Consider the following 24,654-nt stretch of genomic DNA (forward strand, 5'->3'; position numbering starts at 1 on the left):
AACCACAGGTTGCCACCAACCGTACCCACCCTTAAGGAACAGAACAGTTGCCTAGGTGTTCCATCAGAAAAAGGGAAGTGAAGTCAGGGTGGACTTAAACCCCTTTAACTTGTGAACTTGCTTGTGTGGAAACTCCTCAAACTTACTTGTGTGGAAACCCCCTAAACTTACTTGTGTGGAAACCCCCTAAACTTGTTTGTTTGATACTATAAAAGCTGTGCTGATTTTGATCTCAGGGCCTCTTAGCTACACCGGTTACCTAGTGCACAGAGGACCAAGCTCGAGCTTGCAATAAACTACTGTTTGCTGTTTGCATTGATTGTGGTCTCTGGTGGTCTAAGAGGGGGCGTCCGAAAATCGGGTCCTTCATATGGGGCTCGTCCGGGATAGCCCCCCAGACGCCTGATCAGCGAGTTGTCCAGCCCGCCGGTAAGAGGGGATGCAGCTGCTTTATGTTGAGTGTTTTGTGTCTGACTTGCAAGTGGGATTTTGGAGCTGGCAAGAAACATTGGCAGATGCGCTATAAAATAGCCAGCGGTCGGGTGGAAGACATTCCCCGGACACTTGGGGAAGCCCTCCCCAGTGGGGACTCACCAGACTCCGCCCTCTTTTGGGCTGTGACTCGTCTGGCCTCGGTCACTGGGTCTAGGGTGGGTTAGCCACCTCCCAGGTGGGGACCCGCCATCCTCTGCTGTTGAACAGGGACTCATCTGGCCTCTGCCACCAGGCAGGGACTCACCAGCCTCTGCAGTCCTTTGGGATGGGGACTCCTCCAGCCTCTGCCACAGCAGCTTAGGGGTGGATTCGAGCTCGAGCTCAACGTGTGTGCTGTCTTTGCATCACTTGTAGTTGCCATTTTAATTTGGCACCTCTCTTTCTTTCCTTTCCTTGTTCATTTTACTTTCATTTTCAGACCTGAAAGGGGTGGCCAGAGGCTTCTTTCACCCAGCTGCTCTCCCATTTTAATCCTTTTTGAATTTCAGGATGACATTAGGGGTTGACTTATTCTCTAGAAGAGGAGGGGGAATCCAGAACCTGAAGGATCTGGCAATAACTTGAAAGGGGCCTGCAGGGAGAACTTGCAGCTGGATGAATCTGCCACTGACCACCTGCAAGTGGCACCAACAAGATCTTAGCCTCGGGCCTTGGCCCAGGAGGTCTGAGTATGGGGGGGGGGAGACTGTCAGTCTGAGGGGACAGCCACTAGGGACTTTTTCCCTTGCCCCAAGATGACTGGGAGTTCTCTTCCACCTTGGAAGGCCCCTGGGTCAACGTTTGCAGGAATCTAAAAAAAAAAAATCCTCTGGTGGTGAGATGTAGCTCCATTCACTGAGATCTGATTTTGTCTTTGTGGCCACTTGTCTGTCTTGTTTACTTTTGTGTGGCTTCTGTTCTATTTTTTGAGGTGGGGAAGTTTTGGGTGAGGGTGGCCAGCTCACTCAGCAGACTCTGGATTCAGCTTGCTGAGTGAGAATGGAGCAGAGTTCTGGTAGGGTTGAACTGGGGGCCCATTAGTCCCCAACTCAGCCTTTGGTTGTTGTCTAGTTTTGTTTTAGAATTGGTGCCAGTTTTAAGTGTGGATTCTTGGTTTTTGTGTTTATTTATATTTTTGTTATTTATTTGAACACCTCTGGGGGAATAAAAGTTCCAGCCTCTGGCTGGGCTCAGCCACAGACCTGCTATGTCCCCCTCCCTGTGAGGCGTAGAAAGTTGCTGGACTAGTCTGGTTCCCTTCAAGCCTCATGCTGCATTTTCTCCTTGTGGAGGCTGCTGGTGGGGAGGATGTGGAAGGCTGTGTGCCTGGTTTGGATTTTTCAGCTAGTCCTGACAATGTAACAATTTGTAAAGTGCTTTTGTCTAAAATTGGATAAAAAATCAGACCAGTTTAGTTTCAGGTGACCCCCTCCCCCAGCCCTCCACCAGAAGGGATTCAAAAGACTGATTGGTAAAATGCCTTGCTAAACAAACAAGCTCTGGGAAAATGAAGCTTAACAAAGGTACTTAGTTAAAAAAAATACTGTCTTAAATTTTTGTTTAAAAATTTTAAAAATGTATGTACAACTGATTTTGATTTTTTCACACTTTAGGATCTGTGTGTTTTGTACGTGTTTGTAAACATGTTCAAGATAAAAATTGTCAACATGCTGTAAAAATTGGGTGAGTTTAAATTTAAAATGTAAAAGTTTATGAGGTTTAGACATTACCAAAATTTTTAAAGAACTTTCACATTGTTTTAAATGGCTTTTTAAGGATTCTTTAACTTGAAGATTAGAAAATCTGGTACTTTAAAATCTAATATTTTAAAATACATTGGCAGTTTGGGATTTAGTTCCCTTGGCTAAAATTTAGGGATAAATATTAAAAATTTAAATGTAAAGGTCAGCTTAGCATTGTCAAAAAACATTACCTATTTTGTTTGTCTAAAACTGTATTTTATTCAAGAACCAAAAAAAAAAAGAGGAAAAATCTTAGAAGCCAACAGAAGACCTGTCTTTGGGGGTGAGGGGTGAACGGGCAGAAGTGCGGTTCAGCTGGTCATGCATGGTGGGACAGACCCTGGGAGGAGTCCACACATGGTAAAAGAGGGCAAGCTGGCACAAATGCAGTTCATCTAACCCTAAAGAGTCAGATTGGGTGCATGCCCACTCCATTGGAGGAGTCAAGTGGCCCATCTTTGTTCTGTCCCTTTTCCCTGCAGATAGACACTGGAAACATGACGGTAAAAATTAAGTGATGTGATAATGTGATTAGTATTGCTAAAACTGTCCCTTGTATGTGTTAAAATTAAAATTAAAAAGGACTTAAAAAAAGGGTTAAAAAGTTTATTTGTATAATGTGACCTGCTTTCAATGATGTTCTACAATTAGGATGTTTTAAAAAGTTATAAAGGTGTTAAGCCTAGCTTCTTGGTACATTGATGGTGATTGTAATTCTTGCATTAAGGAAAAATCATCATTTGAGTTTAAAAGTTTCAATGTGTATTTAAAACAAGCAGCCAAGAGACAATGAGTGACACTTGACCTCAAGATTTTAAGGGATTAAAAAAAAATAAAACTAAAAACTAAAGTATAAAATATTAAAAAGAGATTAATAACAGGCTTAAAATTAAAAATGGATTTTTAAATATAAAGTTTAAAAATAAAATTGTTTTTAACATTTGCCTTAAAATGCACAAAGGAAAAATTAGGATTACGAAAATAATTGCTATTCTAGTTTGCTCCTATAAGTTTTTTTTTTTTTTTTAACAGTTTCCAGCAAGCCCAGAGCAAAGCACAGAGGATTCTTACAAGTTTGTCAGATGTAACTTTGGCATACTTGAAAGCTACTTCTATGTTAACCACCTTGTTGCTTTTAATTGGAGTAAAGTGGCCTTTTATGAGACTCATAGATCTGCAAACTGGTTTGGAGCCAGCCAGGGCAGACAAAGGTCGCTGTGAGACTGTCACCTCTACACAGCCAGCGGAAGGCTGAAAGAGCAAGCAGAGTTGCTTTGGGACTCAAAGTGGCAGAGTGCTAGCCTTGAGCTGGAGAGCTGAGGGACAGCACTCAGGCCCCGAGTTCAAGTCCAGTGACCAGCTAAGGGAAATGCCAAAGAGGCATTTATCCCAATGTGGAGAAGACACTCCTGGGACTAAAGCAATGGTGGAGCATCCAGAGGCAGTAAGCTACTGCTTGGATGGCAGAAATAATGTCAGATCCTAGAGTCATTTGTTCGAGGCCCTTCAAAAATTGGTCAGAGCCAGGAGGTCATGGGAAGGTGGTTTGTAAACATGCCTAATGTCCATGACTATCTACCTTGTAGGGACAGGACCTTTTCAGTAATCTGTGATAGTACTAAAAAGCTAAAGTTATAAAATATGGGGGATAGTTTAAATCCCAACCACTGTATGTGCTAAAAGCTCTAATTGGCAGTAAGTTTTGAGCTGACACCAGCTCCATGAAATTTATCTGTTCAGAAAAAAAAAATGGAAACCTGAGAGTGTGTTTCTATTGACATTTATCTGAAGGCCTGTACAGGTAACTTAGGCATTGTTAAGGTCACTAGAGATCACATTCCTAAGCCATCCAGAAAAATGTTTTTACAAACCAGAGTGCTAAACAAGCTACACTGCTGTAACTGGAGAAAAGATTTATGCATTTGTCAAAAGTTAAAATATTGTTCTTGATGACATCTACCCCTGGTAGCCTCTTTGTAAAATAGATTATGGGTTCCTGGCTAGTAGGATCAACACCCCTGAGTCAGCCAAAAGAAGTTACAAAAGATGAATCACCACCCATCTTCCCCTTCTAAGAACAAGGGACCAGAGTCATTAAAAAAATGTGGCAAAATAGACAGAAGGAAAAGGCATGGAAAATAGTAGTACAGGCCTGAGCCCTCTATATCTGCTTAGAAAATCTTAGCCTTATTAAAAGAACTATGTAGTTTTAAAAGTTGTCATCTTGGTAAATTGTCCTGGGCTATTATTATCTAAACAGTCTTAAAATCCAATGGGATCAAAGCCTGCCAAGCCTATGCAATGTATCTTTAACCAGTCTGTGTAGAGATTTGCAGCCTAGCACCAGTGTGACAGTCCCTTAGAGCCACTGAGAAACCCTGATGCTTCTGCTGCTGCTGCTGCTGCACACCCTAATAGGTAAAGTTTGAAAACAGCCTGATAGTCACCTGGAGGAAATCTACATCATCACCCAGATCACCTTCACCGTGGTAAAAGTAGACTGAACTCCTGTCTGGTTCCATCACCTGAGACTGCATCCCCATTAAAAGCTGTTAAAACTAAGATCTTGTGGGACATTCTTTTGGATGATATCCAGAAACCCCCTCTATTCCCACAGTAGATATTGGGGACAAGGACATCACTGGCTTTCTTGCCTAGGCACTTCAGTGCATAGTGACTGGAAATCCACTATATAGGCACAGCCTACTTTGGCACTGGTATGGAATTAATCTGCATGTGTTATCAATGCAGGCAGTAAAAAATGAGACCCAGCCCTGCTCTTAGACTTAAAATCTAGCAAGCTTCTGCATTTCAGTGGTGCCTTGAGGCTGTTCTGAGATAACTTGGTTCCATACACAAACAAACAAACAAACAAAAAAGGGCAGTTTTAAACTCTAGCCACAAAAAAGCTCAAGGAATTGTAAAGAAGAGGAAGGTAGTAAAGAAAACCTTGAAAAAGGAATTGGGAAAAAATTGGTATCCTCTGGATAAAAAAGGATTTAAAAAGTAAAAATTGTCTTAAAATGTTAATAAAAAAAGGAAGACAAACCTCAGGAAGTTTAAGTATGTAACAAATGGTACGAATATGTTTTCAAAACTGGAGCTTACAAGTACAGCTGGTAAATTAAGTTAGCTGTGATATATGGAGTCAGGACTGGTAAAAAGACTGTGCCAATTTAGGGGACCATGATTGGTCCCCGATGCTCTAGAAGAGGAGGGACTGAAGAGCTAAAATAACTCATTTTAAGATTAAGCCCCCTAAGCTGTGCTGCCCTCAGAGTAACCTCCAAAGAGAGCTGTGCTGCCAAAGAGAAAAATAGCTCTCAGGAAAACCACAGGTTGCCACCAACCCTACCCACCCTTAAGGAACAGACCAGTTGCCTAGGTGTTCCATCAGAAAAAGGGAAGTGCAGTCAGGGCGGACTTAAACTTGTGAACTTGCTTGTGTGGAAACTCCCCAAACTTACTTGTGTGGAAACCCCCTAAACTTACTTGTGTGAAACCCCCCTAAACTTGTTTGTTTTATACTATAAAAGCTGTCTTAATTTTGAGCTTGGGATCAAGCTCGAGCTTGCAATAAACAACTCGTTTGTGGTCTAAGAGGGAGCGCCTGAAAATCGGGTACTTCAGGACTTCATTAATAATAATTGACACTAGGAGCTTCCCCTTTTTCTTCGTTGTCTCTTTTACCTCTTCTTATTGTGTCTGTTACAAATATTTGCCTTTATTCACCCATTTTGCTTAAGAAATTATTATATGATTCTCGTCTCATATGCAGGTTCTTAACCTGTGTTTCTGGTTCATATAGCTGAGTCACTTTAATAGCTTGAGGCTATACCTTTTTCCCTCAAAGGGGCATTTACTTCACTAGTAGATTGTTTTTGTTGTTCATGGGGCTTGAACTCAAGGCCTGGGTGCTGTTGCTAATGCTCTACCACTTTTAGCCACAGCTTCACTTTATTTTTTCTGGTGGTTAATTGGAGATAAGAGTCTCATGGACTTTTCTGATGAGCTGGATTTGAACTGTGATCCGGAATAGTTCTCCTGAATAGCTAGGATCACAGGCATGAGCCACCAGCACCCAGCTTATTAATAGTTTTGAATAGTGATATTTTTACTTATGCAAAGAGAATGTCCTCAGGGACAATTAGTGGAAAAAACATTTAGAGCTGAATTTCAGACGTTAGCATATTCTTCAACTAAAGTGACTTTGGTTTATAAAACCAGTTTTATGTTCTATGTCTCCTTGTTATGTGAAGTGGTAAAGTTAATGTTTTAATTAACAGGGAAACTATCCTTGCAAAAGTGGCAGTGACATTCAACCTACAGATTGCAGGACTTCGGCTCCCTTCTGGGGTATTCTGTATTTCGAGAAATTCATTTAAACTTAAAAAATTAAAGCTTTCTTTGGTTTCAATTATAATTCTAAAGATTGTATTTTCTCACTGACAAGGCATGTTAACATTTTATTTTCAGTATTTTTAAAAATAAAACTATCATAAGGATAGTTATATATCCAGTTAGATATGAAGGTTTATTCAATTATTTTAATGTTTCCAAGTATATATGAAGTTTCTTCACATTTCCACCTCACAATTGGCTTCTTAGTCTTCTGTATGACTATTATACTTTGGAGTTAATTTAAAGTAGAAATTATCAAGGTTACTTTGTGTATCTTTGAAATGAAAATTGGTATCTAAATTTAGCTCAGGCTAATATCTAATCAACTTTGGCTATGGTATTTTTAATGTTTTATTGAGTTATGATTACACTCAGTAAAATGCACAGATCTTAAATGTATACTTTGATTAGTTTTGACAAATGTCTACACCTGAATCCAATACCCCAATCAAGATGTACAGTATTGCCATCACCATAAAACGTTCATGTGTTTTTTTTTGGTTTTTTTGTTTTTTTAAATTTTTTTATTGTAAAGATACTATACAGAGGGTTACAGTTATATGAGTGAGGTAATGAGTACACTTCCTCTTGAGCATTGTTACCCCCTCCATTGTTTTCCCCCCACCATCCCCTCCCTCCCTCCCTTCCCCAAGGTTCTTTTTTTTTTTTTTTGATTGTGATTAAGTGATTACTTAATTTCCGGTAATTCACAATATTGTGGAATAATGATGCTCGTTTAAAGTCACAAGTTCATTCTAACTTTCCTGGAGCAAATTGTCTATCACAGTCTGTAATATATAACGGTGCTCACATGTTATATACCATATATGTGATCAGCAGCATGGGGATATTTGGTAGTGGTTCAACCAGATGAGTGGGAGTTCTTTGTTTCTTAAGTCCTGTTAGTTTTGTCATATCACCTAACATTTTGGATTTATCATCCACTTATCAGGGAGACCATGTACTGTTTGTCTCTTCGTTCTTGGCTTACCTCGCTCAACATGATTCCTTCTAGCTCCATCCATTTCCCTGCAAATGCCATTATTTTGTCATTTCTAATGGCTGCATAATATTCCATTGTGTATAGATACCACAATTTTTGGATCCATTCATCTGTGGTGGGGCATCTAGGTTGTTTCCATATCCTAGCTATTGCGAACAGTGCTGCAATAAACATGGAGGTGCACGTGTCCTTGTATATTGGTTCCTGTTGTTCAGGGTAGATGCCTAGAAGTGGTATGACTGGGTCGTAAGGGAGGTCAATCTTTAGCTTTCTAAGGACCCTCCAGACTGCTTTCCAAAGTGGTTGTATGAGTGTACATTCCCACCAGCAGTGTAATAGCGTTCCTCGTTCTCCACATCCCCTCCAGCATTTGTCGTTGGCTGATTTGTGGATGTGGGACATTCTGACTGGGGTAAGGTGGTATCTCAGGGTTGTCTTTATTTGCATTTCCTTCACCACCAGGGATGATGAACATTTCCTCATGTGTTTCTTTGCCATTTTTATTTCTTCATTTGAGAAGTCCCTCTTTAGTTCCCTTGCCCATTTAGTAATTGGTTTGTTAGGTTTGGGAGGGATTAGTTTCTTGAGTTCCCTGTATATACAGGATGTTAACCCCTTGTCTGATATATTGCTGGTAAATATTTTTTCCCAATTAGTTGGTTGTCTTTCTAGCTTGGTTGTGATAGCTTTATCTGTGCAGAAGCTTTTTATTTTAAGGTAGTCCCATTTGTTGAGTCTCTCTCCAATTTGTTGTGACCCTGGGACTCTGTTCAGGAAGTTCCTTCCTGTGCCTATTAGTTCAAGTGTCTCTCCTACTCTGTCCTGCAGTAATTTCAGAGATTCAGGTTTAATGTTAAGGTCTTTAATCCATTTTGAGTTGATGTTGGTGCATGGTGATAGGCTGGGGTCCACTTTTAGTTTTCTGCATGTGGCTGCCCAGTTTTCCCAGCACCAGCGGTTGAAGAGGCTGTGTTCTTTCCATTGTATGTCTTTGGCTCCTTTGTCGAATATCAGCTGGCTGTAGGCCTGTGGATTTATTTCTGGATCTTCTATTCTGTTCCATTGGTCTTCGGGTCTGTTTTTGTGCCAGTACCATGCTGTCTTTGTTATTATAGCTCTGTAGTAGAGTTTGAAGTTCGGCATGGATAGCCTTCCCATATTGTCTTTATCCCCTAGAATTGTTTTGGCTATTCTAGGTCTTTTGTTGTTCCATATGAATTTTTGGACTGTTTTCTGTATTTCATTGATGTACGTCATTGGGATTTTAATAGGAATTGCGTTGAATTTGTATATTAGTTTTGGAAGTATAACCATCTTTACTATATTAAGTCGGCCTATCCAAGAGCATGGGAGGTCTTTCCATTTCCTAGTGTCTTCTGCAATTTCTTTCTTTAACTTTTTATAGTTCTCATTAAATAGTTCTTTTACATCTTTGGTTAGGTTAATTCCTAAATATTTTATTTTTCGGGAGGTTATTGTGAATGGGGTTGCTCCCTTTATTTCCCTCTCTTCCTGTACATTATCAGTGTATAGGAAGGCAACTGATTTTTGTGGGTTTATTTTGTATCCTGCTATTTTGCCGAATTGATTTATGATTTCTAAGAGTTTGAGGATGGAGTTTTTGGGATCGTGGAGGTATAGTATCATGCCGTCTGCAAAAAGGGATAGCTTAACTTCTTCTTTCCCTATGCGGATCCCTTGCCTTATTGCCCTGGCTAAGGGTTCTAGGACTATATTGAAGAGGAGTGGAGACAGTGGGCATCCTTGTCTTGTTCCTGATTTTAGGAGAATTGGTTGTAGCTTTTCCCCATTAAGTATAATATTGGCTATTGGTCTGTCATAAATGGCTTTTACTGTTTTTAGAAATGTTCCTTCTATTCCTATTTTCTCCAGAGCTTTTAGCATGAATGAATGTTGAATTTTGTCAAAGGCCTTTTCTGCATCTGTGGTGATAATCATGTGATTCTTGACCTTGGCTCTGTTGATATGTTGGATTACATTTATTGACTTACATATGTTAAACCATCCCTGTGTCTCTGGGATGAAGCCTACCTGGTTATAGTGAATTATTTTTTTTTATGTGTTTCTGGATTCTGTTAGCTAGAATCTTGTTAAGGATCTTTGCATCTGTGTTCATCAAGGAGATTGGCCTGTAATTCTCCTTTTTGGTTGGGTCTTTGCCTGGTTTGGGGATGAGTGTGATATTGGCTTCGTAGAATGAGTTTGGGATAGCTCCCTCCTTCTCTGTTTCTCTGAAGAGCTTGAGGAGTATGGGTATTAGTTCTTGTTTAAAGGTCTTATAGAATTCTGCTGTGAATCCATCTGGTCCTGGGCTTTTTTTTTGTTGGAAGACTTTTGATAGCTTCCTGTATCTCATTATAGGATATTGGCTTATTTAATTGGTTAACTTCTTCTTTGCTCAGTTTGGGTAACTTGTATTTCTCTGAAAATGCATCCATTTCTGCCTGATTTTCTTCCTTTAGAGAGTATAGCTTTTGAAAGTAGTCTGTTAGAATTGTTTGGATATCTTGAGTACGTGTTGTGATGTTTCCCGTGGCATCCCTAATCCTATTAATATGGGTTTCCTCTCTTCTTTTTTTAATTAATCTAGCCAATGGGCCATCAATTTTGTTTATTTTTTCAAAGAACCAGCTTTTTGTTTGGTTTATTTTGGTTATGGTTTTCTGATTTTCTAATTGGTTAATCTCTGCTTTTAATTTGGTTATCTGGCTTCGTCTAGTAGCTTTAGGTCCCATTTTTTCTTGTTTTTCTAGCTGTTTTAATTGCAACATGAGATTATTTACTTGGTCTGTCTCCATTCTCTTGATGTGGGCACTGAGGGCAATAAATTTGCCCCTCAGGACTGCTTTTGCTGTGTCCCACAAGTTTCTTTGTGAGGTGTTTTCATTTTCATTGAGTTGAAGGAAATGGTTTATTTCTTCTCTGATCTCTTCTGTTATCCAGGCATTGTTAAAGAGCGTGCTGTTCAATTTCCATGTATTAGAGAAATTTCTGCGGTATGCTTTGTTATTGAGAGCTAGCTTGATTCCACTGTGGTCAGATAGGATACAGGGGATTATGTCGATCCCTTTGTATTTGCTTAAGTTCCTTGCATGAACTATGATATGGTCTATTTTGGAGAAAGTTCCGTGAGCTGCTGAGAAGAATGTGTACTGTGTTGTTTTAGGGTGAAATACTCGGTAGATGTCAGTTAATTCCGCTTGAAGTATGGTCTCTCTTAATTCGGTAGCTTCTTTGTCAATCCTCTGGTTGGTAGACCTGTCCTTTGGTGAGAGTGGTGTGTTAAAGTCTCCTAGTATTATCGTATTGGGATCTATTTTATTCTGTAAGTTTGAGAGCATTTGTTTGACATATCTGGGTGCACCAATATTTGGGGCATATAAGTTGATGATGGTTATATCCTCCTCTTGGATTGTTCCCTTTATTAATATGTAGTGTCCATCCTTGTCTTTCTGTACTGATTTTAATGAAAAGTTTATTTTGTCAGATATCTGGATAGCTACACCTGCTTTCTTACTGGGGGCGTTTGATTGGTAGATCCTTTTCCACCCCTTCACTCTGAGTTTGTTTGTATGTTTGGCTGAGAGGTGGGTCTCCTGAAGGCAACAGATGGATGGGTCTTGTTTTCTGATCCAGTCCTCAGTTTGTTATCTTTTAATTGGCGAATTCAGCCCATTTATATTAAGAGAAAGTATAGAGAGATGCATTGTTGTGCCTGCCATTCCGTTTTCCTAAGTTTTTCTTCTTTCCTTTCCTCCTGTGCTTGCTCAGTTAGACTTTGAGTAACGCCTGTTTGGGGCAGGCCCCAGTTCCTGGTTGCTTTCTTCAGGTTGTGTCCCCCCTCTTAGAATTCTTTGTAATGCTGGCTTAATGTTTCTGTATTCATTTAGTTTTTCTTTGCTATTAAAAGTTTTCAGTTCTCCATCAAATGTGAATGCTAGCTTTGCCGCGTATATCAGTCTGGGTTGGCAGTTATTGGCTCTCAGGGCTTGTATGGTGCTTTCCCAGGCTTTTCTTGCATTCATTGTTTGTGTGGAGAGATCTGCAGTAATTCTTACTTTTTTCCCATTGTAGTATAGCTCCTTCTTCATTTTTGCTGCATGGAGGATTGTTTCCTTATTATTCAGATCTATCATTTTTACTATAATGTGTCTAGAAGTGTTTCTCCTGGGGTCTTGCTTGTTGGGTGTTCGATAAGCTTTTGTGATGTAGTTAAGATGGTCATTTTTGAGGTGGGGAAAATTTTCATTGATTATATTGTTAAATAGGTGTTGCATTCCCTTGCTCTGGAATTCCTCACCTTCGTCCACTCCAATTATGCGAAGGTTAAATTTTTTAGCATTATCTGCTTGCTCTTGAATATCCCTTTGGTTTAATTTGAGTGATTTTTCCATATCTGTCACTTTTTGGTCCAGTTGGTGTATTCTGTCTTCTGTATCTGACCCTCTACCTTCCATTTCATTCACTCTGTTGACTGTGGCTTCTATTGTGGTTTGCAGGGAGGAAATGGATCCCTTCATGGATTCAATGTTGGTTCTCAGAGTACTGATCTCACCTCTCAATGAGGTATGCATTACCTCTAAGTTGGCGTTTATCTCACTTCTTACTGAGGTTTGTGCAGCTTCTATTTTTGCATGCATCTCTCGTTTGATACCCTGTATCTCTTTGGATAGTTCATCCTTGTGGTCTTTCAATTTCTGATCAATTTCTCACTTTATTTCTTGAGTCATTGCCTCCAGCAACCCTTGGATGTAGCTTTTGTCTTCCATTCCTGCTTTGCTCCCACTGGGGCTCTCCCCTGCGTGGCTGCTGGCTTTTGAGGTGAGCTTGCTGTCCTGGGTGGTGGTAAACCTTGTGATTTTTCTCTGTGATTTTCGCATGGAGGTTCAGGAGACTGCTCTTCAATTTTGTTTTGGTGTGTCTGTCTTTGCTTGGTTGCTGATTCTGTATTGGTAGAGAGTCTGTGCCTGATCTGGGTTCTGTTGGGAGCCTATTTCCAGCTGCTGTTCTGACTTACTTAGGATTCTCAGCTCTCTGCTGTAGATTGCTGGCAGTTCCCGCCTTTGGAAGGGTTGAGCAGCCTAGACTGCTTGTGTTTGCTCCTACGGGTGCTCTTGTGAAGAACAGATGCTCTGGATGCACTCTCCCAAATACTGGAGTCTGCTATGGGCTCCTGATGTGTTTTTGTTTGTTTGTTTTTGGGCTGGTTGTGGGCTTGAACTCTAGGTTTGGGTGCTGTCCCTCAGCTTTTCAGCTCAAGGCTGGCACCCTACCATTTGAGCCACAGCACCACTTCTGACCCTTTTTGCTTTTGTGATGCTGAGGAATCAGATCCAGAGCCTCATACATCCAAGACTATCACTCTATTGCTGAGCCACCTTAACAGTCTGAGCTCCTGCTTACTATCAGGTGCTGGCAGCCTGTGTTGCCCAATTCCCAGTCTAGGGTATATGGGTGGAGTTTTGGTGGGGTTTGGGCTTCTCTTGTCCTGGGCCTCCAGGTCTTTTGTTGTCACAGGCATGCTTCCCGGGGAGTGTTGTTTCCTGGTTTTCTCCCCTCTGTTGAGGCGTATGCTCAGCTTTTTACTTCAATTGGGAGGAGTTGGTTGTGTTGTTCAGGCACCGGATCCCTGGGCCTGGTTCCGGCCCAAGCCTGGAGCGCGCTTGTTAGGCCTGTGCTGATGTGTGTACCACCTAGGTTATGCAGCCTGGGGGACACAGTTCAAATTTCTTCTACTATTGGTAGTCTTGACCCAGAGGCTCTGTTCCTGGCTTGGGCATTTAAGCTCCCTTCCAGGGGTGCTCTTGCTCTAGCCTGGCCAGCTGAGTGTGCTCCACGGGCTGGTGGAGCTCTCAAACAGTTCCTAGTTTTAGTGGGTCCTGTGGTCCGGGTGTTGGGGTAGGGAGTCTAGGTCAGGGTCTGGGGATTCCCTCCCCTGTGGGGTACTCACGCTGGAGCTGGTTGTTTCTGTGTGGTGTAGGTCATCAGTTGTTGTTGCAATCTGGGCTGGGTTGGGCGGTGGTGGCTCTGTGTGATTCTTTTCTGTCTCTGCCTCTGTCGAAGCTGTCGGGTCAAAAGTGTCCACGCTCAGGCAGCTTCTTCGCGGTACCTCTGGGGCCCAAGCGGCCCAGCCAGGTCGCTGCAATCGCGATCGGGCGGGCGGGTGGTCTGCTAACAGGTCCCTTTGTCGCTCTGCTGGTGCTGAGCGGCTTTGGCGGGATGGAGCGTCTCTGCTTGGGTGGAGAGTGGGGGGGGGGTGGGATCCTCGTGGAGACTCCCGGCTGGTAGGTTTCTCTGTTCCTGGCGATCCGCTGTTCTGCAAACCAGTACCTGGTGATCTGAAAGCGGCCCCCTGTGTCTCTGCTGTGACTCTGGGGCTCCCGCAGCCCCCGCCGGGCCGGCTGGCCGGCGGCTTGTCGCACTGCCGCGCGGCCAATAAAGGTTGGGGGAGGGGTCTTCGCTTTACTCTGTTCTGAAATTCTTCTTTTCCTCTCTTTCTTTTTTTGTTATTCTCCACCTCTGGTTTTTCTTTGAGTGTTCGTCTTTTTGTTGTTGTCGGTCTCTTGGGGAGATTAAGCTTGGAACTCGAACTCTCTTTTTGGTTGGAGAGAGCTGTGGAGTTTCCCTACTGCTCCATCGCCATCTTGGTCCCCCCTCAGTTCATGTGTTTTTAATCTATACTTCATCACTTCCAAAAGGAGACTACTTTTATGATTTGTGTCTCTAAAGATGTTTCCCCTATGATATAACTTCAAGGAATGAAATTGTACAGTTATGACTGTTTTGGTTCTATCATTTTTAACATAGCATAACATTTTCACACTCAACTGTTGAGTAGTAGCAAATGTATAATTGCAAGAGAGTTGTATATCCATTCTCATGATTGGTGTGTATTTTTCAAAATAATTCTATTATACCTAAAATGACTATGAATGTTTTTGTCTATATATGCACGTATCCATATATTTGTGCATATATACATACATGCATGTTTATACACATATTTAACACATCTGAATAAAATATTCATAGCTAAATACATAGATGTGCATATAAACATAGCCACATATATCTATGTATTTTGTTTATATGCATATACATATATATTTATATTTATATATACATGTAGGGCATATGGGAAGAAAAGATGACACTGAGAGAGAGTAGAGTGGGCTGAGCCCAATTTACCTTACATTCGGTGTGTAACCAGCCCGTGAAAGCTTAGGTGCATGATAGGGTGTGACCTTGACAGTGATTGGTTCTTCTTCTTCCCCTGCCATGCCATCCATCCTTTGTCCTTTTTGGCTTTAAAAAGGGCTGCTCTGGAGTTTTCTTCCTGCTTAATTTGGCTCCCTGCTGTGTCTGACTGTCTCCCGGGCTGAGGGAGGCTGGGGAACGGGCAAGTGCCGCACTAACCTTTCCTCAGACCCCATCCGTCTTTCGTGGGACAGACGAAGACCCAACATATACAGATCACTTGGAATGCTTTATGTTTCTTAGGAAAATAAGAGGAACTAATGTATCATGAAGTAGTTATGTGTTCACCCTCACCCATAAAGTCACAAAAATTTGCACTACTACTGTAAACATGATACATCAAGTAACCTCATATTTTTTCCAATATTTGGTAGTGTAAATTTTTTAAATGTTAGCCTCCCTGGTGTGTATATCAATACATCACCACAGATTTAACTTAAAAGCAGGCAAAAATGCTTGATAAGAAATGTTCTCATTACCTTGCTCATGTAATTGTCACCCCTCTGTATGGTATTTTCCATATATATATATATATGGAAACTATATATATATATATATAGTTTCTATAGAGAAATTCACTGTATTTGACAGCTGGTTTGTATCATTGAAAGCATGCATCATTTACTAATTTTTTGCACAGAATGTAACTGATACTAAAATTATAGAATATGAAGAACACTGGAACAGACAATGTTTTGAAGGCAATCAACATTCTTAAAAAACATCTAAAATAATATAAGATTGAAACCTGGAAATAAAGGAGTTATCCATATTAAACATAGCACCATGAGCACACGCACATGCTCCTTCATTCCTTGGCAAACAGCTGAAGTGGTAATAGGATCATTTTATAAAATTATCAAAAGTTATTGAGTTTTGGAAGTGAGATCCTAAAGAATTTCTTGCACAGAGAATGTCACTGAATAGGAAATAATTTGCCTACATTTTTGTTACTTATTTGAAAGAATAAAAAGTTGATTTGCTTTTAAGCTGGTAATTTTCCTTTTCAATTCAGGTGAATCTGACAAGGACACCAAGTTTCTCATATATTTTGCTCTTTGACTCTTCACAAAACCTTGTCATTTCCAAGGTTCTATTTAGGCAAAATCATGACATCAAACTCAGCATTAGAAACTTACTCATAAAAGTAGGGTAAAAACAAAGGAGGAGGTAACAATACTTGATAGGAAATGTACTCATTACCTAACTCATGTAACTGTAGTCCCTCTGTACAATATCTTTACAATAAAAATATATTTAAAAGGTACAAACTAATCTTGTATTTGTTATTATAATCACCACAGGTGTATGCTAAATTCCTGCAAAGTGTCAGAAAAACAACCCTAAGAGAAATGACTAGTGTTTACAATCTTACAACATCTTAAAGAATTTCTCTTTTGATCCTAACACTAAATGCTAAATTGTATGGATTTTCAACTCTTTTCCTTCCTGGTATTTTATAGAAATAAGATGCCCTATATTTACTTTAATAAATTTGGATAAGAAGAAGTAAACTCATTTGAGAATGTAAGACTCAAGGCAAAAATGTGTACAATAGTCCCCAGAAGAAACTGAAGAATTATAGTTGTGGAGGTGGGAGGGAAGAGAGAGTAAGGAAAAAACAAAGGAAGAGGTAACAATGCATGATAGGAAATGTACTCATGATATTGCTCACATAACTGTAACCCCTCTGTACTGTATTTTTACAATGAAAATCATATTACAAAAAAGAAAATGGTATTTACACTCAATAACTGGAAATTTGTTCATGGGTGGGATAAAGTCCACATGTGCACATAGCTATCAGTGTGTGCACAAACATGCAAAGATAAAAAATAAAATGTAATACAGTGAGACATCTACAGAGTTGAGTGGACTAAACTGCTCATCCCAAAAAAAATATTCATAGAAAAGGTAAGTTTATAGCCAGGTTTTGTGTGATGTAAAATATGAACATTGCTAAGGAAGTTCTCCCTGGACTCTCTCCTACAATAGTGATAAATGAACTATTGAGAATATTTCTAGGGAGAAGATAAATATCGACTCTTAGAATATGAAGAAATGAGATAGCCTTATCTGTAGGAAGCAAGACCAATAATTGTAACTCCATATCAAAAATCCAAGAGGAGCCAAGCACCTGTGACTCACAGGTGAGCCTGTAATCCTAGCTACTCAAAAGACTGAGATCTGAGGAGTGTGGTTTAAAGACAGCCCAGGAAGACTAATCTGAGAGATTGTTATCTCTAATTAACCAGACAAAAACTGGGAAGGGAGGTGTGGCTTAAGTGACAGAATGCCAACCTTGAAAGAAGAAGCTGAGCCAGAGGGAGAGGTATGAGATCAAGCTCCAGTACTGACAGGAAAATACTAAATCCAATGAGATATACATCAAGCTTTAATTCAAATAATAATCAGTAATAGAAAATTATGATCTATAAAATTCAAAAAGAGCCCCCTCAAGCCCTAAAATCCTTTTTTCTGTTACTAAAATATTTCAGTGAATTACAGGGTATTAAAACTCATCACCACTTACAATTATACAACTTGTCTCTCCTCTGATCTATCATATGATTTCTCATTATGTGATAATCTGATCTACAGGTGGATTTACACTAAGTAATTACTACTTTTAGATATTAAGAGGTGATCAAATACATTAATAACACATAACTTTACAATTCAGAAATTTTATATTATTTAACATCACATAAATATTAAATAATTTTAGTAGCATAATGGATAATTCAAAATATAATCTAATCTTGACAACAGCACATTATTCTGAAGATTCATTATTTGATTTTGTGAATACTAGTGGATTTGATATTTTTGAGCTTATGTCAAATCCTTTTAGTAAAGTGAAGAGCTCCTTGTGACTTTCTTACTCTTACAATTAGCTGTCCCTCAAGCAAAAATATTCCACCAATAAATATTAGTTTCACAGAAAATCCTACATATGTCCAAATAGAAATTAAAATTATTCTTATGAAATTATACGATAAAGAAATTAGACTATCAAGGAAATAATTCCAACATGTATAACTGGAAAGGAGATTTGTGTAATAGGCTTCCCTCATGTAATCTGGTGGCTTTTGTATAAACTATGATTTAGACAAATATTACTTAGTGTTCTTTACTCTTTCATGTTCATCATCAAGCTGATTGGTTTGTTTGACAAAAATGAAAAATTCTTTTAACATATGGCAAAAGAGTAAAAGAGAATGGATTACTAATGAAAGGTCCAATGTTTCTGAAGACATTATAGAGCAGGATAAATTTTCTGTCAGGGAAGATGGTGCCAGTATAATAGGAGTTTCAAATATTAGGGAAAATAGGAATATTCTGACATACACACATTCTAAAAATGAGTTTCAAAATACTAAGCTGTATTTATATTAATTTATCTAAGCACAAAGGCTTTATTTTGACCAAATCATTTATTAAATGAATATGTACTAATTGCATTTGAAGTTTTTCACTAGATACTAAACAATGAGCAATACATATACAATTCCTTTTATTAGGAAGCTTAATTTTAAAATACAGAAATGAAAATTAACAAAAATTATAGCCACAGACATAATGCATATATTACACAGGCATGGATATATGTGTGTGATATTGACACTTAGGAACTACAAATATACTCATGGATGGAACAAGCTGGATGGAACCTGTATGTGTAGGCAATTAGTGTGTGTGCACACATTGTGTATATGCATATATGTATGTATGAATGAAGGATGTTGCTAATACTTGTTGCCATGTATTGTACATTATACACCATGTACTTGGTACATTCTTAAACAATTATTTCACTTATTTCATCTACACAGTAACTCACTGAAGGGGATGCAAATCATCTTTCTTCTACAGATGAAGAAATCAAGTTCAGAAATACAGAGTATCTTTTGTAACAGTGAAGTTAAACTCTTAAACATGACATTAGGATTTGTTAGGATGGTGGCCAGATAAAAGATGCTCTACATAAAAACTATGCAATTCGGAATTGAGCTGTTGTACATACTTAAATGATTTTGTTAAGCAGGCTCTAGGAGAGTTGTTGTGGCTTGTAGCACATTACTAACAATACTGTCAAAGGGCAGATGTTGTTACTTACATGTTGCAAGTAAATATTTCCTGAACTTAAACACAGAACAAAGCACAGTCTAAGGTAAATCCCTTTATTGAAATTCTAGAACCTTATATTATAAACCTAATTTTTCACATTATCACCTTGTCTGACATTCATTTCACATTTTGAAAGAGATATTGAGGAGAAAAGCAGAAAAATAGGCCAGATTATTCTTCCCTAAATATTTTCGGTTTGTAATCACATATGCCTAAGGGAAATTGGAAAAAATATTGTTCCTTAGCTTTCTAGTCCTGTTGTAATCCTTCAAGAAATCTTGTTCTTGTCCATATTTCCATTTCAGCTGCTTCTGGGTGAGTGAAAGGAAGAGGTAACAAAGTAAAGAAAATATCAACCCTATTTAGTCAGGGTTGAGTTGACAGATGGAATACAATTGGACATTTCTCTCTTCATTTCCCACCCCAGGGAAGAGCATCTTTAGCTCTATTTCTGCAAATGAGAATGAAGGAATTTCATAGCAGGCCAAACATGGAGCCAATTGATTGTTGGTGGTACACAAAAGTAAAGTGGAGATTTGGGTTTTGGTCTATTATCCAAATTTATTAACTGACATCTTTTTAGCTTTCATTTTCTGATTGTCTTGTTTTTAATTAATTGAAATCATTGTTAACCTCTACAGAGGGATCCATTAAAAACTGGGTAAATTCTCTGATGAGATGAATAGGGAAATACTTAGATTACAAGTTTCAGGAATGAAAAATGGTTTCTATTATCTGTCATGTATTTTATAAAAGAAAACCAACCTGACATACATCAAACAAAATATAAGTCAAGGGAACAAAAGGCCTCCACAGCCAAGAGCGAAGTAATGATTGTTTACTAAAACACATGAAAAATACCCCTGAAATAAATCAAGGGAGTTAGAATTTCACACCCAATATTTCCAAGGCTGGAAACCCATTTATATTTACATAAAATGAGGAAACAGGAAAATCAGTTTTGCTGGAATAATCATCATTGGGAAAAGTATTGACTACATGTGGGAATTTTCACAAATAAATTTCCATATGGAATAGACAACAATGAGTCCAGGGTCATAAAATTATATGGGGCACAAACTTTATATTGTGCACCTGTGCAAACCAAGTTACTATGCTTCACATTACACATTAAATGATAATTATTCCTGAAAAAATGAAATTACTTGTCCAGAATTGAACAGCCTATAAAGTTAAATTTCAGACCCCAAATCCAGATAGTGATTCTAAGGTTAGTACTTTTCCCATATCACTGCTTTATGTTTGAATTTTCTACCAAACTATGCAAAAATGAAGAAGAAATTTTTATTTTTTTATTTTTTTAAATTTTTATTCCCACTGATGCCTGTATGTCTGGTTTTCTTTTTAGAACAAGTTATCCAGTGAATCACCAATACATTGCAAATATGACACAGGAAGCTTAAAAAGGCTCAATTAAATAATGTTCTTCTTTGAAGTGTACATCTTATACATAGAACATCATGCTTCTGAATGTGTTCACTATCCAGCTAGCATCACATTTCTTTCTATCGTAGCCTGAAAATATTTCAGATAATATATAAATAAGTAAATTAATAACCTATAATTTTTCAAGATATATTTTATAGCAGTAAAATGTAATATAGTTTTTCAAGAAATTTATAGTCAATATTTATTCAATTCTTAAAGATTAGACACATACTAAAATTACGTAAAAACTTTTAGTTAATTCTTATTTAACATTGTTCAGCTCATATTGATAAATATGCAATCAGACACAAAAATTATTTCAGTCAACTTTTACATACACACACACACACACACACACACACACACACACACACACACACACACACATACGAGTAGTTTCTTAAGGTTCTTTAATTGAGCCAGGTGCTGGTGGCTCACCCCTGTAAATCTAGCTACTCTGGAAACAGAACTGAGTATCGTGGCTCAAAATCAGTCCATACAGGAAAGTCTATGAGTCTCTTATCTCCAATTTGCTACCAAAAATCCCATAAGTGGAGCTGTGGTTCAAGGGGTAGACAGCTATCCTTGAGAAATAGAAAGTCAGGGACAATGCCAAGGCCCAATACTGGCACAAAAAATTAAGATTTTATTTACCTGTCTAGCTATTTTCATTTGTAAAAGAATATTTTATGATGTTTGTACAATGATAAAATCACTTAAAATGGATTGTTCCAACATACCCTAATTGTTAACCAACGTATGATTTCATATAAAACAATTTAAAACTATTTACTTTTATTTTCAACTTCCATTCCTATTTTGCTAAACCATTATATTAAAAAGTTAATAAATGATGTAAAACATACATATAACACAAAAGTAATGGTAAAGAAAATGATATAAATACTACAGCTCAGAATAAAGTCATCAATGCAATATTACAACAGGAGACTATATGTGACCTAGAAAATGTGACTTTACAAGTAAGATGATTTTTCAGGAAGCAGATTAATATGATGGAGAAATGGAGATGATTTTCTGTGAATTATTTTAAACAATGTACTCAATTGGTATACCTCAATAATGATCCATTATGAAGTTTTATATACTACATGTCTCTTCACTGATAAGGTAATATGTTTACTTTCATCCTTCAGCTCAGAGGAGGCAAAGGTGCAACTTTCTTCGGTCGTCCTGAATCCAGGTTCATCCAACACCAGCCACCTCTGTCATGCCGCCTAAGTTCGATCCCAAAGAAATCAAAGTCGTGTACCTGAGGTGCACCGCTGGCGAGGTCGGCGCCACTTCCGCCCTGGCCCCCAAAATCGGCCTCTGGGTTTGTCTACAAAAAAAGTTGGTGATGACATCACCAAGGCGACAGGTGACTGGAAGAGTCTGAGGATTACAGTTAAGCTGACCATTCAGAACAGACAGGCCCAGATAGAGGTGGTACCTTCTGCCCCTGCCTTGATCATCAAAGCCCTAAAGGAGCCACCAAGAGAGAGAAAGAAACAAAAATATTAAACACCACGGAAACATCTCTTTTGATGAGATTGTCAACACTGCCCGGCAGATGCAGCACTGATCTTTAGCCAGAGAACTTTCTGGAACCATTAAGGAGATCCTGGGCACTGCCCAGTCTGTGGGGTGTAATATTGATGGCCACCACCCTCAGGACATCATAGATGACATCAACAGTGGTGCTATGGAATGCCCAGCTAGTTAAGAAGCACAAGAGAAACTATTTCAATAAAAACATGACAACCCCCCAAAAAGATACTATGTTTATTTTATTATAGTATTATTTTAGACTTGAATGTGGTGCAAATAGCTCCTTACCAAGACTCTTTTGAAACTAATGTCAATATTCATTACTTAGGAGAGAAAAAAATGAATCAATTGCATTTCTTTGGGCATTTTTAAATACCTTATCTAACCATTGCTAAAGAATTCTATAATACTTTTAAAAGAACTGAAGGAAACCAGAGAAGTTTAGCGAGTAGTGTGACCTCAAAGCCATCCAATTTTTGTTCATGACATGCACAACAACTTAACAAATTCCAAAGTGTTGAAAGCACTCTTAAATGAGTAACATCTTTTTAAATGTTTTGGAAGCTATATTTGAAACAAATATCTACCAACATTATAGTCATGACATAAAATTGTACTTATAAGTCATAGCAATAACAACAATTTGGTATAAAACTTGACATAATTGTTCAAACTAGCTTTCATTGGATATGCTGTCTAGATGTATTTGTGAAAGTGGCTCACAATAAATTAATTTAAATCATGTCATCAATTTGCTATTTGAAATTATAATTACTTTCCAAACTTCTCTAATATTGGTAGACCTGTGCAAAACAAAGCTTTTTTACTTGAATATATGAAGCTAGAGGAGTTTCTTATGCAATCAAGCTCAGAGTTCTTTTTTCTCTCACTAGTCCAGACTTACTATGCTACTTTTTTGTTTATTTCATATTAATGTTTATTCTGTTAAAATCCCACTTCTCTTGCATCATCGTTTCTGGATCTTTTCCTTTTCAAAATAGGACACTGTGCGATATCTATCCTAGTTTCAAATTTTCTCAGACTCACGATTATATGTTCAAATGTTATCTAGCATTAATATGCACACCAGGTAATTCATAATATAGCTACAGCTTTCATGAATATCAGCAGCTCCCTAAACCCCTTTAACCTTCCACATGATATACTCAGGTAGGGCTGACTATTTAACAACATACACTATGACTTAGCTATTGTTTAAGAAATTCTGGTTACCATGGGACCTATGATTCTTTGGGCCTGGCTTACTTCACTTAATATAATTTTTTCCAAGTTTTTCCATTTCCTAACAAATGGGGCAATGTCATTCTTTCTGATGGAGGCATAGAATTCCATTGTGTATATATACCACATTTTCTTGATCCATTCATCTACTGAGGGACATCTGGGTTGGTTCCATATCTTAGCTATGGTAAATAATGCTGCAATAAACATAGTTGTGCTGGTAGCTTTAGTGTGGTCTTGTTTGTAAACATTTGGGTAAATGCCCAAAAGTGGGATTGCTGGGTCATAGGGGAGTTCTATGTGAAGTCTTTTGAGGAACCTCCATACTGCTTTCCAATATCTAGTATATGTATGAGTCAAGCGGAAAAGGTCAGATAATGTGATGTCAGGAAAATGAACCCTTAGATGTGTATTTTAATGTTTATTTCTTTCATGCATGTGTTTCTAAGGCATTTATAAGATTATCTCTTTGTTGCTTTGTATATCCCTCCCCCACAGTATAACCCCTGCTTTCACTATATTTGATGTCAGTATAACTTGTGGAGGAGATGGGGAAAAACCAGTTGTTTAAGGATACAGGTGGACCTGTTGCAACAATGAGAAGTACAAGTTGTCATGTTCAAAACTAGCTTTACAACGTCGGTGCGGGGGGGGGGGGGGGGCGGGGTTGGGGGGAAGGGGGGAAGGAGAAAGATTGGGATTGGGGGGGAGGGGGGAAGGCTGGGAAGGGATGTGAAGGGTAAACAAAGGAGGAGGCTGCAATGCTTGGTAAGAAATGTACGCATTATCCTGCCCACTTAATTGTAACTCCTCTGTACAGTATGTTCACAAATAAAATTAAATTAAATTAAAAAAAAAAGAAATTCTGGATAAAAAGAAAATCAAGATTCACAAGTCATTTAAAACACCAAGAAAACCCATCCCTTTGACTAACTAAACCATAAATGAGATGGGTTTACACACTATTGACTAGATGTAACACTTCCTTTATCTTACTAGAGACAAACATGTGTGCATGTAATAAAAGTATCTGCTAAGTACCATTACACATTACTCTGGACACAGTTGCTCACATGGCAGAAGTTTATTAATTAGACAAGCCCAAACAAAAGCATGAGGCTGCATCTGAAAAACAAACTGAAGTGGGAATGCTGAGTCTAACCGGCCCCATCTTGGCCATGTGGTGGATAAGGAATTGGATCTAACTGGTGCCATCTTGTCTTCATGGTAGAAGGGGAACTCCCATCTCCCAGGTGATGGGCATGCCTGAATTCCTAGAGGCCGGGTGGGATTTGGATGATAGGTTACTGGACTTGTCAGTTATGTGTCTTGAACTTGGGAGACTTTCAATTTTCCTGTGACCCTGCCCCCTGACTTGACCCT

General features: G+C 38.6%; 1 pseudogene; it reads left to right on the plus strand.

The window, feature by feature from the left end:
* The first annotated feature begins 228 nt into the window (after window positions 1-228).
* Window positions 229-22,776, plus strand: LOC138840086 (large ribosomal subunit protein uL11 pseudogene; annotated as a pseudogene).
* Window positions 22,777-24,654: the final 1,878 nt, after the last annotated feature.

Source organism: Dipodomys merriami, unplaced genomic scaffold (assembly GCF_024711535.1).
Source record: "Dipodomys merriami isolate MVZ:Mamm:240054 unplaced genomic scaffold, mDipMer1.0.p SCAF_3, whole genome shotgun sequence".
Classification (NCBI taxonomy): Eukaryota; Metazoa; Chordata; class Mammalia; order Rodentia; family Heteromyidae; genus Dipodomys; species Dipodomys merriami.